This window comes from Ranitomeya variabilis, chromosome 4 (assembly GCF_051348905.1).
Source record: "Ranitomeya variabilis isolate aRanVar5 chromosome 4, aRanVar5.hap1, whole genome shotgun sequence".
Taxonomy (NCBI): Eukaryota; Metazoa; Chordata; class Amphibia; order Anura; family Dendrobatidae; genus Ranitomeya; species Ranitomeya variabilis.
Window position 1 is genome coordinate 633,431,774 of NC_135235.1, and position 13,471 is coordinate 633,445,244.

Below are 13,471 nucleotides of genomic sequence, written 5' to 3' on the forward strand. Positions count from 1 at the left end.
CATGATGCTCAATACTGTATAATGGCCACACATGATGCTCCATAATGTATAATGGCCACACATGATGCTCCATAATGTATAATGGCCACACAGTGCTCCATACTGTATAATGGCCACACATAGTGCTCCATACTGTATAATGGCCACACATGATGCTCAATACTGTATAACGGCCACACAGTTCTCCATACGGTATGATCCCACATGACGCTCAATACTGTATAATGGCCACACATGATGCTCAATACTGTATAATGGCCACACACAGTTCCCCATACTGTATAATGATCCCACATGATGCTCACTACTGTATAATGATCCCCCCCTCCTGTATGCATGGCTCATCTCCCTCCCATCCCATATTCATGGCTCATTTCCCCCCCCCCTGTATGCATGGCTCATATTCCCCCCTCTGAATGCATAGCTCATATTCCCCCCCTGAATGCATGGCTCATATTCCCCCCCCCGTATGCATGGCTCATATTCCCCCCCTGTATGCATGGCTCATATTCCCCCCCCCCCCGTATGCATGGCTCATATTCCCCCTCTCCTGTATGCATGGCTCATATTCCCCCTCCCGTATGCATGGCTCATATTCCCCCTCCCGTATGCATGGCTCATATTCCCCCTCCCGTATGCATGGCTCATATTCCCCCTCCTGTACGCATGGCTCATATTCCCTCCCCCTGTACGCATGGCTCATATTCCCACCCTGTATGCATGGCTCATATTCCCCCTCCTGTATGCATGGCTCATATTCCCCCCACCCCCCGTATGCATGGCTCATATTCCCCACCCCCTGTATGCATGGCTCATATTTCCCCCTTCCTGTATGCATGGCTCATATTCCCCCCCTGTATGCATGGCTCATTTCCCCCCCACTGTATGCATGGCTTATCTCTCCACCCCTCCCTCCCCTCCCATCTTGCATGGCGCCGCTTACCGTCCTCCTTCATGCCCCCCCGGTCCCTCATACTCACCTTTCTTTCCCACACCGCGCGGCTGCGCCGACATCCCTCTGGCTCTGTCTCGACACCCTGCGCAGCACCTTCTTCCTGCGCAGCACCTTCTTCCTGCGTGAGCGGTCATGTGATACCACATGACCCCTCATTCAGGATGAGCTGCAGATGCTGAGACCAGGCATCGCTGGAGCAGGGTGAGTATCGTCTTCCAGGAGGGTAGGTGGGAGGCGGGCGTCCGGGGGGCGGTCGGTCGGGAGGTGACCCAGGACTTATAAAAAAAACAAAAACACAAACCTTGCTCAGGTGCCGCCCCCTGAATTGTCCCCGCCCTAGGCACGTGCCCTCAAGTGCCTAGTGGCAAATACGGCCCTGCTCAGGGCCGTTATAAGGCAGTTGTTAACTTTCATATTGTTTATGTTGTGTCCTGGACCACAGGAACATTTAGCCACAGGTAAAGGGGTTTTCTGCCTGTAATTGTGTGGAGATGAGATGTCATCCTCGCTCTCAGTTTCTGTTCTGACCCCCAATAGACATATAGTGCACAGAACTAAGTACACCCCATTGGAATAGGAACATGTAACTGTCCCGGGAATATTATACTTCTGCTGTGTGTTGGGGATCTGTATCCTGTCTGTGGTCATTACATGAATGCAGGTTTTACAGATCTTCACAGTAGTACACAAGTGATCATCAGAGCAAATGTGCAGAGTCCCGGTGCCCCCCAGGACTGAGTCCTGTCCCCTCTATCACACAGTCCCTGCTCCCCCATTACCGCTCACCAGTGCAGACTTCTCCCTTCAGCTCTTACATGTGGAGCCGGCTGTACCCTAATGTGCAGAGTCCCGGTGCCCCCCAGGACTGAGTCCTGTCCCCCCTATCACACAGTCCCTGCTCCCCCATTACCGCTCACCAGTGCAGACTTCTCCCTTCACCTCTTACATGTTGCTGCTTCCTGCACGGAAAACCCTTCACTTCCTACAAGCCTCCATCCTCCTCCTCCCCCAGGTGACTGATCACATGACTGTGACATCATCACAGGTCCTTGAAGCAGAACTCCAAAGTGTCACAGGATGGTTGCATTAAGATTGTAGTCGCCTCTTCTGGCTTTTTTATAGAATTGCTGCAGGTTATAATGGCGCAGACATCACAGGTCAGACGGGAAGGTTCTTTACACTGTTCTAGATTTTATGTATTTTGGTAAAATTCATTTTTCTCCTGTTTTATAAATCTTATATTTTTATTGTCATTTTTTGGGATATAAATAATTACGCTCAGCGCTGATTGTTCAGTGTCATCAGAATGTGACGTCTCCCGTCTGTCATCGTCCTGTCCTCAGCCACGACATTGTGAGAAGTGGGTGAAGCTTCACAGGGTGAGGCGTAAAAGAGCGCCATCGACAGTCATCATAACAGAGCGCAACCGACAGCCATCATAACAGAGCGCAACCAACAGTCATCATAACAGAGCGCAACCGACAGTCATCATAACAGAGCGCAACCGACAGTCATCATAACAGAGCGCAACCGACAGTCATCATAACAGAGCGCAACCGACAGTCATCATAACAGAGTGCAACCAACAGTCATCATACCAGAGAGCAACCGACAGTCATCATAACAGAGCGCCACCGATAGTTATCATTAAAGAGCGCAACCGACAATCATCATAAAAGAGTGCAACCGACAGTCATCATAACAGAGCGCAACTGACTGTCATCATAAAAGAGTGCAACCGACAGTCATCATAACAGAGCGCAACCAACAGTCATCATAACAGAGTGCAACCGACAGTCATCATAACAGAGCGCAACCGAAAGTCATCATAAAAAGAACGCAACCGACAGTCATCATAAGAGTGCAACCAACAGTCATCATAACAGAGCACAACCGACAGTCATCATAACAGAGCGCAACCGACAGTCATCATAACAGAGCGCAACCGACAGTCATCATAACAGAGCGCAACCGACAGTCATCATAACAGAGCGCAACCGACAGTCATCATAACAGAGCGCAACCGACAGTCATCATAACAGAGCGCAACCGACAGTCATCGTAACAGAGTGCAACCAACAGTCATCCCAACAGAGCGGAACCGACAGTCATCATAACAGCGCGCAACCGACAGTCATCATAACAGAGCGCAACCGACAGTCATCATAAAAGAGAGCAACCGACAGTCATCATAACAGAGCGCCACCGATAGTTATCATTAAAGAGCGCAACCGACAATCATCATAAAAGAGTGCAACCAACAGTCATCATAACAGAGCGCAACTGACTGTCATCATAAAAGAGTGCAACCGACAGTCATCATAACAGAGCGCAACCAACAGTCATCATAACAGAGTGCAACCGACAGTCATCATAACAGAGCGCAACCAACAGTCATCATAACAGAGTGCAACCGACAGTAATCATAAAAGAGCTCAACCGACAGTCATCATAACAGAGCGCAACCGACAGTCATCATAACAGAGCTCAACCAACAGTCATCATAAAAAGTCGCAACCGAAAATCATCATAAAAAGAGCGCAACCGACAGTCATCATAAAAAGAGCGCAACCAAAATCATCATAACAGAGCGCAACCGTCAGTCATCATAACAGAGCGCAACCGACAATCATCATAAAAGAGTGCAACCGAAAGTCATCATAAAAAGAATTCAACCGACAGTCATCATAACAGAGCGCAACCGACAGTCATCATAACAGAGTGCAACCAACAGTCATCATACCAGAGAGCAACCGACAGTCATCATAACAGAGCGCCACCGATAGTTATCATTAAAGAGCGCAACCGACAATCATCATAAAAGAGTGCAACCGACAGTCATCATAACAGAGCGCAACTGACTGTCATCATAAAAGAGTGCAACCGACAGTCATCATAACAGAGCGCAACCAACAGTCATCATAACAGAGTGCAACCGACAGTCATCATAACAGAGCGCAACCGAAAGTCATCATAAAAAGAACGCAACCGACAGTCATCATAAGAGTGCAACCAACAGTCATCATAACAGAGCACAACCGACAGTCATCATAACAGAGCGCAACCGACAGTCATCATAACAGAGCGCAACCGACAGTCATCATAACAGAGCGCAACCGACAGTCATCATAACAGAGCGCAACCGACAGTCATCATAACAGAGCGCAACCGACAGTCATCGTAACAGAGTGCAACCAACAGTCATCCCAACAGAGCGGAACCGACAGTCATCATAACAGCGCGCAACCGACAGTCATCATAACAGAGCGCAACCGACAGTCATCATAAAAGAGAGCAACCGACAGTCATCATAACAGAGCGCCACCGATAGTTATCATTAAAGAGCGCAACCGACAATCATCATAAAAGAGTGCAACCAACAGTCATCATAACAGAGCGCAACTGACTGTCATCATAAAAGAGTGCAACCGACAGTCATCATAACAGAGCGCAACCAACAGTCATCATAACAGAGTGCAACCGACAGTCATCATAACAGAGCGCAACCAACAGTCATCATAACAGAGTGCAACCGACAGTAATCATAAAAGAGCTCAACCGACAGTCATCATAACAGAGCGCAACCGACAGTCATCATAACAGAGCTCAACCAACAGTCATCATAAAAAGTCGCAACCGAAAATCATCATAAAAAGAGCGCAACCGACAGTCATCATAAAAAGAGCGCAACCAAAATCATCATAACAGAGCGCAACCGTCAGTCATCATAACAGAGCGCAACCGACAATCATCATAAAAGAGTGCAACCGAAAGTCATCATAAAAAGAATTCAACCGACAGTCATCATAACAGAGTGCAACCGACAGTCATCATAACAGATTGCAACCAAAAGTCATCATAACAGAGCGCATCAGTCAGTCATCATAAAAGAGCACCACCGACAGTCATCATAACAGAGTGCAACCGACAGTTATCATAAAAGAGCGTAACCGACAGTCATCATAACAGCGCGCAACCGAAAATCATCATAAAAAGAGCGCAACCGACAGTCATCATAAAAAGAGCACAACCAAAAGTCATCACAACAGAGCGCAACCGTCAGTCATCATAACAAAGCGCAACCGACAGTCACCATAACAGATCGCAACCGAAAGTCATAAAAAGAACGCAGCCGACATTCATCATAACAGAGTGCAACCAACAGTCATCATAACAGAGCGCAACCGACAGTCATCATAACAGAGCGCAACCGACAGTCATCATAACAGAGCGCAACGGTCAGTCATCATAACAGCGCAACCGACAGTCATTATAACAGAGCACAACCGTCAGTCATCATAACAAAGCGCAACCGACAGTCATAACAGAGTGCAACCGACAGTCATCATAACAGAGCGCAACCGACAGTCATCATAACAGAGCGCAACCGACAGTCATCATAACAGAGCTCAACCAACAGTCATCATAAAAAGAGCGCAACTGAAAATCATCATAAAAAGAGCGCAACCAAAAGTCATCATAACAGAGCGCAACCAAAAGTCATCATAACAAAGCGCAACCGACAGTCACCATAACAGAGTGCAACCGAAAGTCATCATAAAAAGAACGCAACCGACAGTCATCATAACAGAGTGCAACCGACAGTCATCATAACAGAGCGCAACCGACAGTTATCATAAAAGAGCGCAACCGACAGCCATCATAACAGCGCGCAACCGACAGTTATCATTAAAGAGCACAACCGACAGTCATCATAAAAGAGTGCAACCAACAGTCATCATAACAGAGCACAACCGACTGTCATCATAAAAGAGTGCAACCGACAGTCATCATAACAGAGCACAACCAACAGTCATCATAAAAGCGCAACCGACAGTCATCATAACAGAGTGCAACTGACAGTCATCATAACAGAGCGCAACCGACAGTCATCATAACAGAGCACAACCGACAGTCATCATAACAGAGCTCAACCAACAGTCATCATAAAAAGAGCACAACCGAAAATCATCATAAAAAGAGCGCAACCGACAGTCATCATAACAGAGTGCAACTGACAGTCATAAAAAGAACGCAACCGAAAGTCATCATAACAGAGCGCAACCGTCAGTCATCATAACAAAGCGCAACTGAAAGTCATCATAAAAAGAACGCAACCGACAGTCATCATAAGAGTGCAACCAACAGTCATCATAACAGAGCACAACCGACAGTCATCATAACAGAGCGCAACCGACAGTCATCATAACAGAGGGCAACAGTCAGTCATCATAAAAGAGCACCACCGATAGTCATCATAACAGAGCGCAAACGACAGTTATCATAAAAGAGCGCAACCGACACCCATCATAACAGCACGCAACCGACAGTCATCATAAGAGAGAGCAACCGACTGTCATAACAGAGCGCCACCGACAGTTATCATTAAAGAGCGCAACCGACAGTCATCATAAAAGAGTGCAACCAACAATCATCATAACAGAGCGCAACCGACTGTCATCATAAAAGAGTGCAACTGACAGTCATCATAACAGAGCACAACCAACAGTCATCATAAAAGAGCGCAACCGACAGTCATCATAACAGAGCGCAACCGACAGTCATCATAACAGAGCGCAACCGACAGTCATCATAAAAGAGCGCAACCGACACTCATCATAACAGAGCGCAACCGACAGTCATCATAACAGAGCTCAACCAACAGTCATCATAAAAAGAGCACAACCGAAAATCATCATAAAAAGAGCGCAACCGACAGTCATCATAACAGAGCGCAACCGACAGTCATCATAAAAGAGTACCACCGACAGTCATCATAACAGAGCGCAACCGACAGTTATCATAAAAGAGCGCAACCGACACCCATCATAACAGTGAGCAACCGACAGTCATCATAAAAGAGAGCAACCGACTGTCATCATAACAGAGCGCCACCGACAGTTATCATTAAAGAGCGCAACCGACAGTCATCATAAAAGAGTGCAACCAACAGTCATCATAACAGAGCGCAAACGACTGTCATCATAAAAGAGTGCAACCGACAGTCATCATAACAGAGCACAACCAACAGTCATCATAAAAGAGCGCAACCGACAGTCATCATAACAGAGCGCAACCGACAGTCATCATAACAGAGCGCAACCGACAGTCATCATAAAAGAGCGCAACCGACAGTCATCATAACAGAGCGCAACCGACAGTCATCATAACAGAGCTCAACCAGCAGTCATCATAAAAAGAGCACAACCGAAAATCATCATAAAAAGAGCACAACCGACAGTCATCATTACAGAGCGCAACCGACAGTCATAAAAAGAGCGCAACCGAAAGTCATCATAACAGAGTGCAACCGTCAGTCATCATAGCAAAGCGCAACCGACAGTCACCATAACAGAGCGCAACCGAAAGTCATCATAAAAAGCGCAACCGACAGTCATCATAACAGAGCGCAACCATCAGTCATCATAGCAAAGCGCAGCCGACAGTCACCATAACAGCGCAACAGAAAGTCATCATAAAAAGAGCGCAACCGACAGTCATCATAACAGAGCGCAACGGTCAGTCATCATAAAAGAGCACCACCGACAGTCAACATAACAGAGCGCAACCGACAGTTATCATAAAAGAGCGCAACCGACACCCATCATAACAGCGCGCAACTGACAGTCATCATAAAAGAGAGCAACCGACTGTCATCATAACAGAGCGCCACCGACAGTTATCATTAAAGAGCGCAACCGACAGTCATCATAAAAGAGTGCAACCAACAGTCATCATAACAGAGCGCAACCGACTGTCATCATAAAAGAGCGCAACCGACAGTCATAAAAAGAGCGCAACCGAAAGTCATCATAACAGAGTGCAACCGTCAGTCATCATAGCAAAGCGCAACCAACAGTCATCATAACACAGCGCAACTGACAGTCATCATAACAGAGTGCAACCGAAAGTCATAACAGAGTGCAACCGTCAGTCATCATAACAAAGCGCAACCGACAGTCACCATAACAGAGCGCAACCGAAAGTCATAACAAAGCGCAACCGTCAGTCATCATAACAAAGCGCAACCGACAGTCACCATAACAGAGCGCAACCGAAAGTCATCATAAAAAGAACGCAACCGACAGTCATCATAAGAGTGCAACCAACAGTCATCATAACAGAGCGCAACCGACAGTCATCATAACAGAGCGCAACCGACAGTCATCATAACAGAGCGCAACCGACAGTCATCATAACAGAGCGCAACAGTCAGTCATCATAACAGAGTGCAACCAACAGTCATCATAACACAGCGCAACCGACAGTCATCATAACAGAGTGCAACCGAAAGTCATAACAGAGCGCAACCGTCAGTCATCATAACAAAGCGCAACCGACAGTCACCATAACAGAGCGCAACCGAAAGTCATCATAAGAGTGCAACCAACAGTCATCATAACAGAGCGCAACCGACAGTCATCATAACAGAGCGCAACCGACAGTCATCATAACAGAGCGCAACAGTCAGTCATCATAAAAGAGCACCACCGACAGTCATCATAACAGAGCGCAACCGACACCCATCATAACAGAGCGCAACCGACAGTCATCATAAAAGAGCGCAACCGACACTCATCATAACAGAGCGCAACCGACAGTCATCATAACAGAGCTCAACCAACAGTCATCATAAAAAGAGCACAACCGAAAATCATCATAAAAAGAGCGCAACCGAAAGTCATCATAACAGAGCACAACCGACAGTCATCATAACAGAGCGCAACAGTCAGTCATCATAAAAGAGCACCACCGACAGTCATAACAGAGCGCAACCGACAGTTATCATAAAAAAGCGCAACCGACACCCATCATAACAGCACGCAACCGACAGTCATCATAAAAGAGAGCAACCGACTGTCATCATAACAGAGCGCCACCGACAGTTATCATTAAAGAGCGCAACCGACAGTCATCATAAAAGAGTGCAACCAACAGTCATCATAACAGAGCGCAACCGACTGTCATCATAAAAGAGTGCAACCGACAGTCATCATAACAGAGCACAATCAACAGTCATCATAAAAGAGCGCAACCGACAGTCATCATAACAGAGCGCAACCGCCAGTCATCATAAAAGAGCGCAACCGACAGTCATCATAACAGAGCGCAACCGACAGTCATCATAACAGAGCTCAACCAATAGTCATCATAAAAAGAGCACAACCGAAAATCATCATAAAAAGAGCGCAACCGACAGTCATCATAACAGAGCACAACTGACAGTCATAAAAAGAGCGCAAACGAAAGTCATCATAATAGAGTGCAACCGTCAGTCATCATAGCAAAGCGCAACCGACAGTCATCATAACAGAGCACAACCAACAGTCATCATAAAAGAGTGCAACCGACAGTCATCATAACAGAGCGTAACCGACAGTCATCATAACAGAGCGCAACCGACAGTCATCATAACAGAGTGCAACCGTCAGTCATCATAACAGAGCGCAACGGTCAGTCATCATAAAAGAGCACCACCGACAGTCATCATAACAGAGCGCAACCGACAGTTATCATAAAAGAGCGCAACCGACACACATCATAACAGAGCGCAACCGACAGTCATCATAAAAGAGCGCAACCAACACTCATCATAACAGAGCGCAACCGACAGTCATCATAACAGAGCTCAACCAACAGTCATCATAAAAAGAGCACAAGCGAAAATCATCATAAAAAGAGCGCAACCGACAGTCATCATAACAGAGCACAACCGACAGTCATCATAACAGAGCGCAACCGACAGTCATCATAACAGAGCGCAACAGTCAGTCATCATAAAAGAGCACCACCGACAGTCATCGTAACAGAGCGCAACCGACAGTTATCATAAAAGAGCGCAACCGACACCCATCATAACAGTGCGCAACCGACAGTCATCATAAAAGAGAGCAACCGACTGTCATCATAACAGAGCGCCACCGACAGTTATCATTAAAGAGCGCAACCTACAGTCATCATAAAAGAGTGCAACCAACAGTCATCATAACAGAGCGCAACCGACTGTCATCATAAAAGAGTGCAACCGACAGTCATCATAACAGAGCACAACCAACAGTCATCATAAAAGAGCGCAACCGACAGTCATCATAACAGAGCGCAACCGACAGTCATCATAACAGAGCGCAACCGACAGTCATCATAAAAGAGCGCAACCGACAGTCATCATAACAGAGCGCAACCGACAGTCATCATAACAGAGCTCAACCAACAGTCATCATAAAAAGAGCACAACCGAAAATCATCATAAAAAGAGCGCAACCGACAGTGATCATAACAGAGCGTAACTGACAGTCATAAAAAGAGCGCAAACGAAAGTCATCATAACAGAGTGCAACCGTCAGTCATCATAGCAAAGCGCAACCGACAGTCATCATAACAGAGCACAACCAACAGTCATCATAAAAGAGCGCAACCGACAGTCATCATAACAGAGCGCAACCGACTGTCATCATAAAAGAGTGCAACCGACAGTCATCATAACAGAGCACAACCAACAGTCATCATAAAAGAGCGCAACCGACAGTCATCATAACAGAGTGCAACCGACAGTCATCATAACAGAGCGCAACCGACAGTCATCATAACAGAGCTCAACCAACAGTCATCATAAAAAGAGCACAACCGAAAATCATCATAAACAGAGCGCAACCGACAGTCATAAAAAGAGCGCAACCGAAAGTCATCATAACAGAGTGCAACCGTCAGTCATCATAGCAAAGCGCAACCGACAGTCACCATAACAGAGCGCAACCGAAAGTCATCATAAAAAGAACGCAACCGACAGTCATCATAACAGAGTGCAACCAACAGTCATCATAACAGAGCGCAACTGACAGTCATCATAACAGAGTGCAACCGAAAGTCATCATAACAGAGCGCAACAGTCAGTCATCATAAAAGAGCACCACCGACAGTCATCATAACAGAGTGCAACCGACAGTTATCATAAAAGAGCGCAACTGACAGTCATCATAACAGCGCGCAACCGACAGTCATCATAAAAGAGAGCAACCGACTGTCATCATAACAGAGCGCAACCGACAGTCATCATAACAGAGCGCAACATAAAAGAGCACCACCGACAGTCATCATAACAGAGTGCAACCGACAGTTATCATAAAAGAGCGCAACCGACAGTCATCATAAAAGAGAGCAACCGACTGTCATCATAGCAGAGCGCCACCGACAGTTATCATTAAAGAGCGCAACCGACAGTCATCATAAAAGAGTGCAACCAACAGTCATCATAACAGAGCGCAACCGACTGTCATCATAAAAGAGTGCAACCGACAGTCATCATAACAGAGCACAACCAACAGTCATCATAAAAGAGCGCAACCGACAGTCATCATAACAGAGCGCAACCGACAGTCATCATAACAGAGCGCAACCGACAGTCATCATAACAGAGCGCAACCGACAGTCATCATAACAGAGCGCAACCGACAGTCATCATAACAGAGCTCAACCAACAGTCATCATAAAAAGAGCACAACCGAAAATCATCATAAAAAGAGCGCAACCGACAGTCATCGTAACAGAGCGCAACCGACAATCATAAAAAGAGCGCAACCGAAAGTCATCATAACAGAGTGCAACCGTCAGTCATCATAGCAAAGCACAACCGACAGTCACCATAACAGAGCGCAACCGAAAGTCATCATAAAAAGAACGCAACCGACAGTCATCATAACAGAGTGCAACCAACAGTCATCATAACAGAGCGCAACCGACAGTCATCATAACAGAGTGCAACCGAAAGTCATCATAACAGAGCGCAACAGTCAGTCATCATAAAAGAGCACCACCGACAGTCATCATAACAGAGTGCAACCGACAGTTATCATAAAAGAGCGCAACCGACAGTCATCATAACAGCGCGCAACCGACAGTCATCATAAAAGAGAGCAACCGACTGTCATCATAACAGAGCGCCACCGACAGTGGATTGTGTCCGAGGGCAAAAAACACTGACATGTCCATTTTTTAACAGCAGCACGGGCAGCAAAACTTCGTGCACATTAATGACACATGGATGACATCCATGTGTCATCAGTGTGACACGTACTGGCTTCTGGTAAGCAGCGCTACAGTTAGGGATGTTCCCCAGTGCCGGGTGCTGAAGACAGCTCACATCATTCTCACCTGCTCTACCAGTGATCAGCGCAAGCAGGGAAGATTGTTGAGAGTTATATTCCACTGATAGCAGCGATAGTAGGCAGCAGCTGGCGTTACTACTACTCCCATTATCCTACACCTGCTGCCACTAATAACAGTGAGAGCAGGTGGCAGCTGATGGGAGTATAGTGCCTGCGCTATGAATAAATTTTAAATAGGCATGGTTTCCCCTGTACTTTTGATAACCAGCCAGGTAAAACAGACAGCTGCATGCTGCAATCCTCAGCTGTCAGCTTCAGCATGGCTTGTTATCATGAAAAGAGGGGTCCCCATTTTTTAATTATTTAAATAATTTAAAAAAAAACATGTGTGGTCCACACCATTGATTTGCTAATTCATCCTTATAAAGGTCATTTTCTAGTGCTGATTGCTCATGTATTCTATCCCTCTTTTTTTTGGAAGCAATCCGGATAAGTACACCTCTTATATATTTTTTTGGGCCATCCATATATTACCTAAAGAAGATTCAGCAATATTGTTTGAGAGAAAAAAAGTTTTAAGTTCTTGTTCTACCAACTTTTTTGTTTGTGGATCAGTCAATAATGATTCATTCAATCTCCATTTGTATAGACGTGACGTTGACAAGTCTAGCTTAAATAGCTTAAATACAGATAGGACACTATCATGATCTGACCGTGATGAGAGGATGTGCCTGGAATACAACAAAGATGGTGTATTTTCTGAATTTGTAAATATCCAATCTATCCTAGAGTATGAATGGTGAATTCTAGAGAAATAAGTGTAACCTCTCGATTGCCGGTGTGTTTCCGTCCATGTGTCAACTAAGCGATGGGATTTAAAAATGTTTTGAAGTACACTTTTCTCTCTCTTCGTTATATCTGATTGCTTATTGTAGAAGCTATCACATGTTGCATCTATGGTTAGGTTGAAATCTCCCCCATATGCTAATATCGTCTGATATGGTGTTCAATGTCCTCGTTATTAATTTGATAGTATTTGATAATGAGGCCATGGCCAAGCTGAAAGTGGGCCACAGCAAAGACCCACATCTTCTCGCTCAACCTTCCTGTCCCAGTTTCTAGGGGACCGCAGCACACCACTATTGAAACCAGAGCAGTGTAAATCGGTTGTTGGTTGGATAGCGAATAATGCTTCCAGTCACTTAGCCACCACGTCTTTCACACGGTCAAGTCTGAGTAGCCATGAGTGTGGACCTCATATTACTCACCCTGATCCTCATTCCTCCCACCATGCCGAGTGCCCTGAGACAACTGATCCCACACTTGGACACTCCGAAGAGCTGTTCACTTTTCCCTTTAAAGATTCCAGACTCTCGGCCGGTCAACTTGAAGCGGGGCAAGATGAGATCGCATG

General features: G+C 46.0%; 1 protein-coding gene across 1 annotated transcript in view; it reads right to left on the bottom strand.

Annotated features, from left to right (window-relative positions):
* The window catches only part of LOC143767225 (uncharacterized), a 385,097-nt gene that overhangs the window by 274,968 nt on the left and 96,658 nt on the right, over window positions 1-13,471 (bottom strand). Inside the window, exon 1 of the mRNA XM_077255382.1 lies at window positions 981-1,842. The gene's annotated coding sequence lies outside the window, so the exon portion shown is untranslated. Of the gene's footprint in view, window positions 1-980 lie in introns of the transcript that reaches the window.